The sequence below is a fragment of the Callospermophilus lateralis genome, unplaced genomic scaffold, assembly GCF_048772815.1.
Source record: "Callospermophilus lateralis isolate mCalLat2 unplaced genomic scaffold, mCalLat2.hap1 Scaffold_189, whole genome shotgun sequence".
NCBI lineage: Eukaryota > Metazoa > Chordata > Mammalia > Rodentia > Sciuridae > Callospermophilus > Callospermophilus lateralis.
This window is the reverse complement of record NW_027512911.1, coordinates 922,407-935,635: the sequence shown is the minus strand read 5'-3', so window position 1 is coordinate 935,635 and position 13,229 is coordinate 922,407.

The following is a 13,229-nucleotide window of genomic DNA, read 5'->3' as shown; positions in this document are numbered from 1 at the left end:
AATCTGAGACAGGAGTGGCCATTTCGGGGGAACATAGTATGGCCCAAAAGTCAGAGGGCACTTCAGATAGTCAAAGACCTACTTGGCGGAAGGAGGTGCCTTTGTAGGTTTGGTTGTAGGTTTGTGGTTTTGTCTCATGTTCTGAGAATAGGCAAGGAAGGCAGTTTGTTTGGTTTGGAGTGAACTGTTTCTAGTAAGTCGTTTGGCAAGGCGAGTGTTTCTATGTCTGTGTATCCCACTGTTATCCATGGTTGTAGACATTAGAAAAGATATTGGATCAATGGATGTGTCCTGTTTAGTAGAAAGCTTCCCAGAATTCATCCTGCACAATTTATGAATGGACTGCGGCTTGCCTTATCAATTGGCTACACCTGCTATCTTCCTAAGTTCCACTTTTCTTCCTGAATTCTGGCCACTCTCCAGAATAGGCTCATGGTTTTTGTGCAAGATATATACCACCTCCAAGCTCTGTGACATGGCCATGTACTGGATAGCTGAAGGGAATGGCGAGAATCGCAGAAAACTCAGAAATCACTGTGACCATTAAAGTCTCAGTGGAGAAACCCTGCTTTGGGCCTTTTGGTTACCTATTGTTCTGTTGCCCTGAATGTCAGGAAGGTCTTTGCCTTTGGCCACCCCTTTGTGAAGCCTGAAGAAAACAGTTTTCAAATGGAAATGAATGGATCACCTGTGGCTCTTTGCTTAATTGCTTTGAAAAAGATGTGTCTCATTCAGACCATTGGCCCTGTGTGAGGCTGTTGCTTAGTTTCTCATCACCTGATGGATCTAAAGAAAGATTCCATGTGTACATCCAAAACCAAAGTGGCAAAAAGAGCAGTCATTGTGGATGAAGTCTCTCGTCTTCCTCTGTAAGGTTTGTGACCTCCATCAAGTGAGAATAGGGATCCTTTGTGTCAAATGAGTTCCTCAACGCCCTGCAGATTCTATCCCAGAGGTGCTTGGGTTTTATCATGACTCCAGTTCACATAAAGAATCTAAAACCCACAGTCAGTAGTCCTCAAATTGGAGAAGCGGAGCAGTATTAATGGCAGGCCTATTTGATCACATCTGGTTCACAGGAAGGGTGTACAGGCCACCCTGAGTTTAGTCAAATTAAGGGGCAAGGGAGCTTATTTTTGACACTGGCTTGGGCGGAGCCCCTTATGGAAACCTCCAGCCAGAAGTTTTGATGAGTGTCTATATGGAAGAAGATGTGGGTCATGTGGGAGTGTTTTGGTTTTAATTGTGGTCATTTGGGTGGCGGTTGGAAGTGACGACTGGGTCCACCTGGGCTGGAACTCTGGTGTGATTCCCCTTAGATACTGAGTTGTGGTACTGACCTCAGAGAAGTATTGCCATGAATTGTGTTGGGATTTTAGGAGGCCACGCATGAGATTTGCCCTTGGAAACTGAGATCTAGGCCCAGGTTGGCTTTGCACAGAGCACTGGGAATCTCAGCCAGGGTATCACATAATTTTATTCTGAAAGGCTTGCAGTCATAATTGAGAGTCAAAACACACATGGACCTCACATTGTAGACCTCAATGCGCCTAGCTTCATGTGATCATTGGCCACTCTTTGGGAAGCCTTGCTTATAAGAGTTCTCCAGAGCTTTCATTGAAATGAGCATCCTCACCATTTAATGGTTCCTGAATGAAGTGAAACCCACAGTGCCTTCAACTTCATCCTTGAAAAATGGCTAGATAAATACGGTGAAATTTTTTTAAATTTCCATGGCCAGGTGGCACTAGAGAAACTTTGGATATCCTGTTGCTGACTATGAGTATACTAGACAGTGCCTGATGGACTGGGTTTCAAGAAAATGGTGTAGAGCAGAGATGCCAGTAATTTGGCGCCTGCTGAGTAGTGGGCATAGAGCTGCAGTCGGCAGGTGTGTGATAAATCATCTGTGGTGGGGCCATGTGGATCTTCCTTTGGCTTCCAAATTGCTTGTGACTGACATGGTGCAGCAAGCAGACCCTTATATGTAAAGGCGTATTTTTATTTGGAGAGGTTTCAGGGCAATGTTCAGAATCACGTTGCTATGGTCAAGAGGCAAGCTATTTGGAATAGAACCTTGGTGGGTGCATTCTCCTGCAGACCCTGACCCACCACACTTGAGAAACTCCCTCCAACACTTTGTCCCAGTTGGACTCCTTGTATATTGTGAAGAAAATACCAAACTACCAGTGCAGCAGCAAGAAACACCACAAAATGTGGAGGATGACCAAATGGCTTCACAGTCCACATGGGGAGACACTTAGCCCCCAGTGACCACAGTTTACCTACAAAGATTGAATTCAGCACTGCTGACTCATGTTCATTGGAACATAAGAAACCATGTCCTCCAGGTCACATAGATGCAGACCCAGCTTTGATGCTCTCATTACAAAGGAATCTAAACCTCCTGACAACAACATATATTTCAAGTGCCCAACCTCAGAGGCAGTTTCTGAAGAAGTCTTTAGGCCAGATGAGCTCCATATTTGTGGAGTGTTTACCCTGTCCCTTACTTTAGTAAACTACTCTACCACCTCCAAGGTTGTAAACTTTTGAGCATATTAAATTCCAGCTATGTATTCCCAGATTTTCGAACTCTTCTCCTCTAATGATGAATTACTTGGGGCGAGGGTAATGTCAAGGCATTGTTCTGGATGACAGTGAAATATTTCTCCATGTTTTTTTTTTAATTATTTTATTTCATATTATTATTTTATTTTTTTAATTGGGTGTTCAAAACATTACAAAGCTCTTGACATATTATATTTCATACATTAGATTCAAGTGGGTTATGAACTCCCATTTTTATCCCAAGTACGGATTGCAGAATCATATCTGTTACACATCCGCATTTTTATAATGCCCTATTAGTAACTGTTGTATTCTGCTACATTTTCTATCCTCTACTATCCCTGCTCCCCTCCCATCTTCCCTCTCTACCCCATCTACTGTAATACATTTATATCTTTGTTTATTTTCCCATTCCCCTCACAACCTCTTATATGTAATTTTGTGTAACAATGAGGGTCTCCCTCCATTACCATGCAATTTCCTTTATCTCTCTCTTTCCGCCCCCCACCTCATGTCTCTGTTTAATGTTGATCTTTTCTTCCTGCTCTTCCTCCCTGCTCTGTTGTTAGTTGCTCTCATTATATCAAAGAAGACATTTTTATTTGTTTTTTAGGGTTTGGCTAGCTTCACTAAGCATAATCTGCTCTAGTGCCATCCATTTCCTTGCAAATTCAATGATTTTGTCATTTTTTAATGATGCATAATACTCAATGGTGTATAAATACCACATTTTTTTTATCCATTCATCTACTGAAGGGCATCTGGGTTGGTTCCACAGTCTAGCAATTTTGAATTGTGCTGCTATGAACATCGATGTGGCAGTATCCCTGTAATATGCTCTTTTAATGTCTTCAGGGAATAGTCTGAGAAGGGCAATAGCTGGGTCAAATGGTGGTTCCATTCCCAGCTTTCCCAGGAATCTCCATACTGCTTTTCAAATTTGCCACAACAGTTTGCAGTCCCACCAGCAATGTATAAGAGTACCCTATTCTCCACATCCTCGCCAGCACTTGTTGTTGTTTGACCTCATAATGGCTGCCAATCTTACTAGAGTAGGATGGTATCTTAGGGTGGTTTTAATTTGCATTTCTCTGACTGCTAGAGATGGTGAGCATTTTTTCATGTACTTACTGATTGATTGTATGTCCTCCTCTGAGAAGTGTTGGTTCAGGTCCATGGCCCATTTTTTGATTGGGTTATTTATCATCTTATTGTCTAATTTTTTGAGTTCTTGGTATACTCTGGATATTAGGGCTCTATCTGAAGTGTGAGGAGTAAAAATTTGTTCCCATGATTTAGGCTCCCTATTTACCTCTCTCATTTTTTATCCTGCTGAGAAAAAAAACTTTTCAGTTTAAGTAAGTCCCATTTGATGATTGTTGTTATTAACTCTTCTGCTATGAGTGTCCTGTTAAGGAATTTGGAGCCCGACCCCACATTATGTAGATCAGAGCCAACTTTTTCTTCTATCAGATGCAGAGTCTCTTATTTGATATCTAGCTCCTTGATCCACTTTGAGTTAACTTTTGTGCATGGCAAGAGGAGGGGATTCGGTTTCATTTTGTTGCATATGGATATCCATTTTATACAAAAACATTTGTTGAAGATGCTATATTTCCTCTATTGCATGCTTTTAGCTCCTTTATCAAATATAGCATAGTTGTAGCTTTGTGAATTAGTCTTTGTGTCCTCTATTCTGTACCCATTGGTCAACCCGCCTGTTTTGGTACCAGTGCCATGCTGTTTTTGTTACTATTGCTCTGTAGTATAGTTTTAAGTCTGGTATCGCTATATCGCCTGATTCACACTTCCTGCTAGAATTGCTTTTGCTATTCTGGGTCTTATATTTTTCCATATGAATTCCATGATTGCTTTATCTATTTCTACAAGAAATGCCTTTGGGATTTTGATTGGCATTGCATTAAACCTATAGAAAACTTTTGGTAATTTCGCCATTTTGATGATGTTAGTTCTGCCTATCCAGGAACAGGGTATATTTTTCCATCTTCTAAGATCTTCTTCTACTTCCCTTTTTAGGGTTCTGTAGTTTTCATTGTATAAGTCTTTCACCTTTTTTGTTAGGTTGATTTTCAAGTATTTAATTTTTTTGACGATATTGTGAATGGAGTGTTTTTCCTCATTTCTGTTTCAGAAGTTTTGTCGCTGATATACAGAAATGCCTTTATTTATGCGTTTTGATTGTATATCCTGCCACTTTGCTGAATTCATTTATTAGTTCTAGTAGTTTTTTTTGTAGACCCCTTTGGGTTTTCTATGTATAGAATCATGTCACCAGGAAATAGTGATAATTTACGTTCTTATTTTCCTATTTTTATGCCTTTGATTTCTTTCGTCTGTCTAATTGCTCTGGCCAGTGTTTCGAGAACTATATTGAATAGAACTGGTGACAGAGGGCATCCCTGTCTTGTTCCAGATTTTAGAGGGAATGCCTTCAATTTTTCTCCATTCATAATGATGCTAGCCTGAGACTTAGCATAGATAGCTTTTACAATGTCGAGGTTAGTTCCTGTTATCCCTATTTTTCTAATGTTTTGAACATAAAGAGATGCTGTACTTGGTCAAATGCTTTCTGCGTCTATCGAGATGATCATATGGTTCTTATCTTTAAGTCTATTGATGTGATGAATAACATTTATTGATTTTCGTATATTGAACCATCGTTGCATCCCAGGGATGAATCTTACTTGATCCTGGTGAAAAATTTTTTTGATGTGCCTTTGTATTCGATTAGGCAGATATTTATTGAGGATTTTTGCATCTAGGTTAATCAGATATATTGGTCTGTAGTTCTCTTTCTTTGAGTTGTCTTTTTCTGGTTTTGGAATTAGGGTGATGTTGGCCTCATAAAATGAATTTGGCAGAGCTCCCTCTTTTTCTATTTCCTGAAATAACTTGAAAAGTATTGGTATAAATTCTTCTTCAAAGGTTTTGTAAAACTCCGCTGTATAGCCATCCGTTCCTGGGCTTTTCTTGGTTGGTAGTCTTTTGATTGCTTCTTCTATTTCATCCATTGATATTGGTCAGTTTAAATTGTGTGTATCCTCCTGACTCAGTTTGGGCAAATCATATGACTTAAGAAATTTATCGATGTCTTCACTATTTTCTATTTTATTGGAATAATGATTTTCAAAATAATTTCTAATTATTTGATGTGCCTTTGTATTCGATTCGCCAGAATTTTATTGAGGATTTTTGCATGTAGGTTCATCAGATATATTGGTCTGTAGTTTTCTTTCTTTGAGGTGTCTTTTTCTGATTTCGGAATCAGCGTGATGTTGGCCTCATAGAATGAATTTGGCAGAGCTCCCTCTTTTTCTCTATCCTGAAATAACTTGAAAAGTATTGGTATTAAATCTTCTTTAAATGTTTTGTAAAACTCCGCTGTATAGCCATCCGTTCCTGGGCTTTTCTTGGTTGGTAGTCTTTTGATTGCTTCTTCTGTTTCATCCATTGACATTGGTCTGTTTAAATTGTGTGTATCCTCCTGACTCAGTCTGGGCAAATCATATGACTTAAGAAATTTGTTGATGTCTTCACTATATTCTATTTTATTGGAATATAGGTTTTCCAAATAATTTCTAATTGTCTTCTGTATTTCGGAAGCATCTGTTGTAATATAGCCTTTTTCATCCCATATGTTAGTAATTTGAGTTCTCTCTCTTCTTCTCTTCATTAGCATGGCTAAGGGTCTGTCGAACATATATATTTTTTCGAAGAACCACCTTTTAGTTTTGTTAATTTTTTCAATAGTTTCTTTTGTTTCAATTTCGTTGATTTCTGCTCTGATTTTAATTATTTCTTGCCTTCTGCTACATTTTCTGTTGTTTTGCTCTTCCTTTTCTAGGGCTTTGAGTTAAAGTGTGAGCTCATTTATTTGTTCGGTTTTACTTTTTTTTCAGGAATGACCTCCAGGCAATGAATTTCCCTCTTAAAACTGCTTTCATTGTGTCCCATAGATTCCGATATGTTGCGTCTGTATTTTCATGTATCTCTAAGAATTTTTTGATTTCCTCCTTTATATCTTCTGTAACCCACTGATCATTCAGTAACATATTGTTCATTTTCCATGTGATGTAGTATTTTTCCTTCCTTCTTTTATCATTGATTTCCAGTTTCATTCCATTATGATCAGATAAAATGCATGGTATTATCTCCACACCTTTATATTTACTGAGGGTTGCCCTATGGCATCATATATTGTCTATTTTTGAGAAGGATCCATGTGCTGCTGAGAAAAAAAGTATATCCACTTGATGATGGTGGATATATTCTATATATGTTAGTTAAATGTAGGTTATTGATTGTGATATTGAGTTCTATACTTTCTTTATTCAACTTTTGTTTGGAGGATCTGTCCAATGATGATAGATGTGTGTTGAAGTCACCCATAATTATTGTGTTGTGGTCTATTTCATTCTGGAGCTTGAGGAGAATTTGTTTCATGAACAACGTAGCACCATTATTTAGTGCATAAATATTGATAATTGTTATGTCTTGTTAGTGAATGGTTCCTTATAACAGTATATAATGTCCTTCCTTATCCCTTTTGATTAACTTAGTCTTGAAGTCGATTTTATTCGATATGAGGATGTCCACCCCTGCTTGTTTATGAGGATAAGTGTGCATGGTGTATTTTCTCCCAACCTTTCACCTTCAGCCTGTGTGTCTTTGCATTTCAGATGTGTCTCCTGGAGGCAACATATTGTTGGATTTGTTTATTTAATCCAAGTTACCAGCCTATGTCGCTTTATTGGAGACTTTAAGCCATTTACATTCAGAGTTACTATTGATGTATGGTTTGTATGCCAGCCATGTTTGATTATTCATATTTTTTTAATTTAGTTTGTTTCTCCATGACAAGCATTCACCCTGCCTCTTTCATTACCAAGGTACTTCCCACTGATGGTTTTGGTTGTTGTTTTTCATTTCTTTCTTGTGTAGTGTTTTGCTCAAGACGCTTTGCAATGCTTGTTTTCTGGCTTCAAATTCTTTTAGCTTTTGTTTATCATGAAAGATTCTTATTTCGTTGTTGGACCTGATGGTTAATTATGCTGGATACATAATTCTTGGTTGGCATCCATTGTCTTTCAGTGTTTGATATACATTTTTCCAGGATCTTCTCGCTTTCAGCGTCTGTGATGAAATATCCATTGTTAACCTTATTTGTTTACCACTGAATGTATTCTGCCTCCATTCTCTTGTAGATTTTTTATTTTCTCTTTGTTCTGTATATTGGATATCTTCATAACAATGTGTCTTGGCATTGGTCTACTGTGATTTTGTGTGCTCTTGTCCTGTATGCAGCTACAATTTGTATATCCATTTCCTTTTTTATTTCTGGAAAGTTTTCTGTAATTATTTCATTCAGCAGTTTTCTCATTCCCTTGGTTTGAGTCTCTGTACCTTCCTCTATCCTGATGACTCGTAAGTGTGTTTTTTTTTATGTTATCCCAAATCTCTTGGATGTTTTTCTTGTGATTTTTTTGCCAGCCTTTCTGAGTTGGCTGGACTCGTTTCAAGATCATATATTTTGTCTTCATTATCTGACCTTTTGGCTTTTACTTGCTCCACTCTGTTAGTGATACTCTCAATGGAGTTCTTAATTTGGTTTATCATTTCCTTCATTTCTAGAATTATTGTTTGATTTTTTTATAATCTCTATCCTCTGATAAAGATGCTTAACTTTTTCTTTTATCTGTTTATGTAATTCATTTTCAATGTTTTCTTTTACTGTTTGGATTTTCTGTCTCGTATCCTCTTTAAGTTTCCATTCCATCTGTCTAAGGTATTCCTTGAGTTCTTTATATGACCATTTTTCTGATGACTCTAGGTCCTCCTGAATATTTAGGGTGTCCTTCGTGGTTTGTACTCCTTTTCTTCCTTGCTTGTTTATGCTGCTCATGTTACTTCTTGTTCTGTTTGACTGCTTAGTTACTGTTTACTCTTATAAATTTATTTGATGCTTGGGAGGAAAGATTTTAGAAGGGAAGGGAAAAAGTCACTAAAGAGAATGAGAGTAGGCAGGTAGAATGCAAGGAATGGGAAATAAGAAAATTGAAAAGAAATGAAAAGACAATAGAAAAAATAGAAAATAAAGAAAGAAAATGATTTTTTTAAAAAAATGATTATGATAATATAAAATTAAAATTTTAAAAAATAATAATAACAAAAGAAAAAATTAAAAAAAAATTAAAAACATTTTAAAAAAGTTAAAGAACAGCAACAAAAAAATGAAAATAAAAGAAAACAAAAAAAAACAAAAACAAAAAAAACAAACTAATATAATAATAATAATAATAAATGCAGTCATAGATTGCAATAAACTTTTTTTCCATTAGGTAGAGCTGTGCCCACTGGGCTAAGCTTCTCCTTTCAATAGGTGGGAACCAATCACTGTGCAGCAGCTATTCCTCCCACACTGGGTGGGTGTCCAATCCTGAGTGCCTAGGGCCTTTTTTTGTGTTTCCTCAAGCCAGGCCCCACTCACCTGTGACACTCACCACAATACTGGCTACATGCCAGGTCTGCTGCTCCTAGGAGCCCTGTTTTCATGAACGCCTGGGCACAATCTCCCTCTTTGTCTCCCTCAGACCCTAAGTTTTTAGAGCTTAGGCCTGAGAACCCCCAGTGAATTTGCTTGCACTCCGGAAGCCATGCCCCCGGAAGCTGGAGCAAGAGACTTCAGTTTTCAGCACTGGTGGGAGCGGTGGCCTGGAGGTCTGCACCACGAGTCCCGTGCCACTCCTAATTCCCTCGGTCTGGATATCGCGCTCAAGGGAGAGCTGGGAGGGGCTCTTAAGTTTTCCCCACAAGTTCGCAAATTTATAGGAATTTGCTTCACTTTCAATCACTTCCTGCTTCAGGACACATGTATTCTTCCATGTTTCTTGACAGGTCTTTTTATGAGACTTCTTTCAAGACACATGACTTTCAATTTCCATAATCACTTTTGAAGCAAAACTCACATAAACTTTATGATAAATTATAACTCTGATATTACCATTAGATGTATAACTGGTTGGAATTAATGATTGCATACCAATATAGGATTTCTTATATATTTTCAGATAAAAATTCAATCCATTATTTAAAGTGAAAAGAGTTATATTATTTATTCACAGAATGGTCTATTCATGCATTATCTCTATATTCATAGACGCAGTGTACACTTCTTTATACCCCCAATACTAATTTATACGTCTTCAAAATATTGCTCCCTGAAATGGTGGAAGAAATACTCATGTCACCTGATCTACTTATACATTTAATCACAGAAATATTAGGAACACAAAATGCAAAGGTCACACTTATGTTTGTACCAAAGCCTAAAAGGAAAGTAAACATGGATTACTAAAAACATCCATGTCCATGTTGCCTAATGCTGTCAAATGTCAATCCTATTGGTGACTACATATTTGTTTCTTCTTAAGATTATATATTCAAACTCAACCCTACTGAAAATGTCTAATCCTATCCCTCACTTTATACATTGCCTGATTTCATTATGGCTCTATTTCTATCTGTTTCCTACATATTTTCCCCAGTTCATCATTGTGACTGACTCTTCACATGTGCTGACATTTACCTTCACACTCTAATCGATAACCTATTGGTAATAAACTTTTGTTCCTAATCCTATACTCATTCTTTTTGTAAACCTACCGAATATCTTCCTAATCCGACCGACTATCCTTTTTTGACTGGTTGTTCTCTTCTACATTCAATCAAGCAAGGTACAAGGTCTTATGCCATTGTATATTGATCTATCTGAGACCTCTGTGCAGAATGCAATTCAATGCTAAGTATCACAATCAAGGGTCCAATGCCCTTCTGGGCTTCAAATGTTACCTAGATTTCTGGTTTCACACTTATATTTCACATATATATTCTGGTAAATATCGCAGTTTCAAATACCATTATTCATTCTGCAGGATGATTCCTAAACTAAATCCAACATGTTATTGACCCTAAACATACACTGTTCCCTCAATCTAACTTTACAGAAGAGCAGGGACAGAGTTGGTCTTACAATACAGGAATGTAGGGGATCTTCCACCTGCTGAGAACCTCAAAGGTCCATGCAGACATGATCCCTGGAAAAGAGGTAGGCAGCTATGAAGGACCTGAGAGAGCAAAAGTCATCTTCCATGGCAAACAACCTTGTCAGGATGAAGGGGTGTGTCTGAATCAGCCACTTTCTTCTTAATGTAGAGAAGATGGACCAAACAAGGTCTGTGTGGAGAGCTGTTCCCGTGTGTCTATGGTTGATATGCCATTCTAACTTGTGACAGTGTCACAGGAAGTAGGGGCAGCCTCCATCTCATGGGACCCTTGGAAGCAACTATTAGGACAAAGTGTTTGCCAAGGCATTGACCTATTCAGTTCCGGAAGGAAGTGACCTACCTTACTTCTTTGGTGATGGAACTCTCTGAACTTGGGATCCAGGAAGCCAGGCATCCAGAGCCAGTCCCAGTCCCAGTCCCAGTGGGCTCACTTGTTTAGTTTTACTAATGACAGATTCTGTCTTTTTTGGTACCTACTGATGTGAGGATGGCCAAATGCCAGGAGAGCTCTGAAGACGGGCCTTTCCTTAGTAACTAGGTAGTGGCTCACCGCTGGCTCCTAACAACTTCACAGAGTTGGCCAAGGAGACCAGATCTGACACAGTACAGGCCATTTCGGGGGAACATAGTAGGGCCCACCAGTCAGAGGACACTCTGGATATTCACAGACTTACTTGGAGAAGGAGGTGCCTTTGTGTTTGTGGGTGTGAGTTTGTGGTTTTGTCTCATTTTCTTAGAATAGGTAGAAAAGCTGGTATGTCTGGTTTGCAGTGGACTGTTTCTAGATAGTCGTTTGACAAGGCAAGTGTTTCTATGTCTGTGTATAACACTGTGTCCGTGGTTGTAGACATTAGAAAAGAGAATGCATCAATGAATGTGTCCTGTCTAGTAGAAAGCTTCCCAGCATTCATCCTGCCCAATTTATGACTGCACTGCAGGTTGCCTTATCGATGGGCAACACCTAATATCTTCCTAAGTTTCAGATTTCTTCCTGAATTCTGACCAATCTGCAGAATAGTCTCATGGTTTTGTGTCCAAGATAGGTACCACCCCAAGCTCTGTCACATGGCCATGTACTGAATAGCTGAAGGTAATGGTGAGCATCTTAGAAAACTCAGATATCAGTGTGAGCAGGTAAGTCTCAGTGGAGAAACCATGTTTTGTGCCTTTTGCTTACCTATTTTTCTGTTTCACTGAATGACAGGAAGGTCTTTGCCTCAGGCCACCCCTTTGTGAAGCATGAAAAAAACAGTTTTCATATGGAAATGATTGGGCATCACCTGTGGCTCTTTGCTTAATTGCTTTGAAAGGGATGTGTCTGAATCAGCCTCTTGGCCCTGTGTGAGGCTGTGGCTTAGATTCTCAGCACCTGATGGATATAAAGAAAGATCCCATGTGTGCATCCAAAACCAAAATGGCAAAATTCAGTCATTGTGGATGATGTCTCTCTCCTTCCTCTATTAGGTTGCAGACAATCATCAAGTGAGTATAGGGATCCTTTGGGTCAAATGAGTTTTTCAAAGCCATGCAGAGGTGCGTGGGTTTTCTCATGATTCAACTTCACATAAAGAATCTAAACCCAACAGTCAGTAGGCCTCAAATTGGAGAAGCAGAGCAGTTGTAATGGCAGGCCTATTTGATCACTCCTGGTTCACAGGTATGGTGTCCAGGCCACCCTGACTTTAGGCAAATGAGGGCCAAGGGAGCTTATTTTGGACACTCTCTTGCGCTGTACCCCTCATGGAAATCTCCAGCCAGAGGTTATAATGAGGGTCTATGTGGAAGAAGATGAGGGCCATGTGGCAATGTTTTGGTTTTAATTTTGGTCATTTGTGTGGCAGTTGGAAGGGATGACTGGGTCCACCTCGGCTTGTACTCTGGTGTAATACTCCTTAGAGACTGAGTTGTAGAACTGACCTCAGAGAAGTATTGCCATGGATTGTGTGGGGATGTTAGGAGGCCACGCATGAGAGTCGCCCTTTGAAACTGAGATCTAGGCCAAGGGTGGCTTTCCACAGAACACTGAGAATCTCAGCCAGGATATCACATGATTTTATTCTGAAAAACTTGGCAGCCATAGTTGAGAGTCAAAACACACATGGACCTCACATTGTAGACCTCAATGGTCCTGGCTTCATGTGACCTTTTGGCCACTATTTGGGATGCCTTGCCTGTGATTGTTCTCCAGAGCTTTTATTGAAATGAGCTTCCTTAACATTTAATGGTTCCTGAATGAAATGAAACCCACAGTGACTACAACTTCTTCCTTGAATAATGGCTAGATAAATACCATGAAATTTTTGAAATTTCCATGACGAGGTGGCACTGGAAAACCTTTGGATGTCCTGATGCTGATCATAGTATACCAGACAGTGCCTTGATTGACAGGGTTTCATGAAAATGGTGAAGAACAGAGATGCCAGTTAGTTGTCGCCTGATGATTAGTGGGCCTAGAGCAGTGGTGGACAGATGTGTGACAAAACATCTGTGGTGGGGCCACGTGGATCTGCCATTGGCTTCCAAATGGCTTGTGACTGATATGGTTACAGCCAACAGACCCAATAGGTAAAGGCA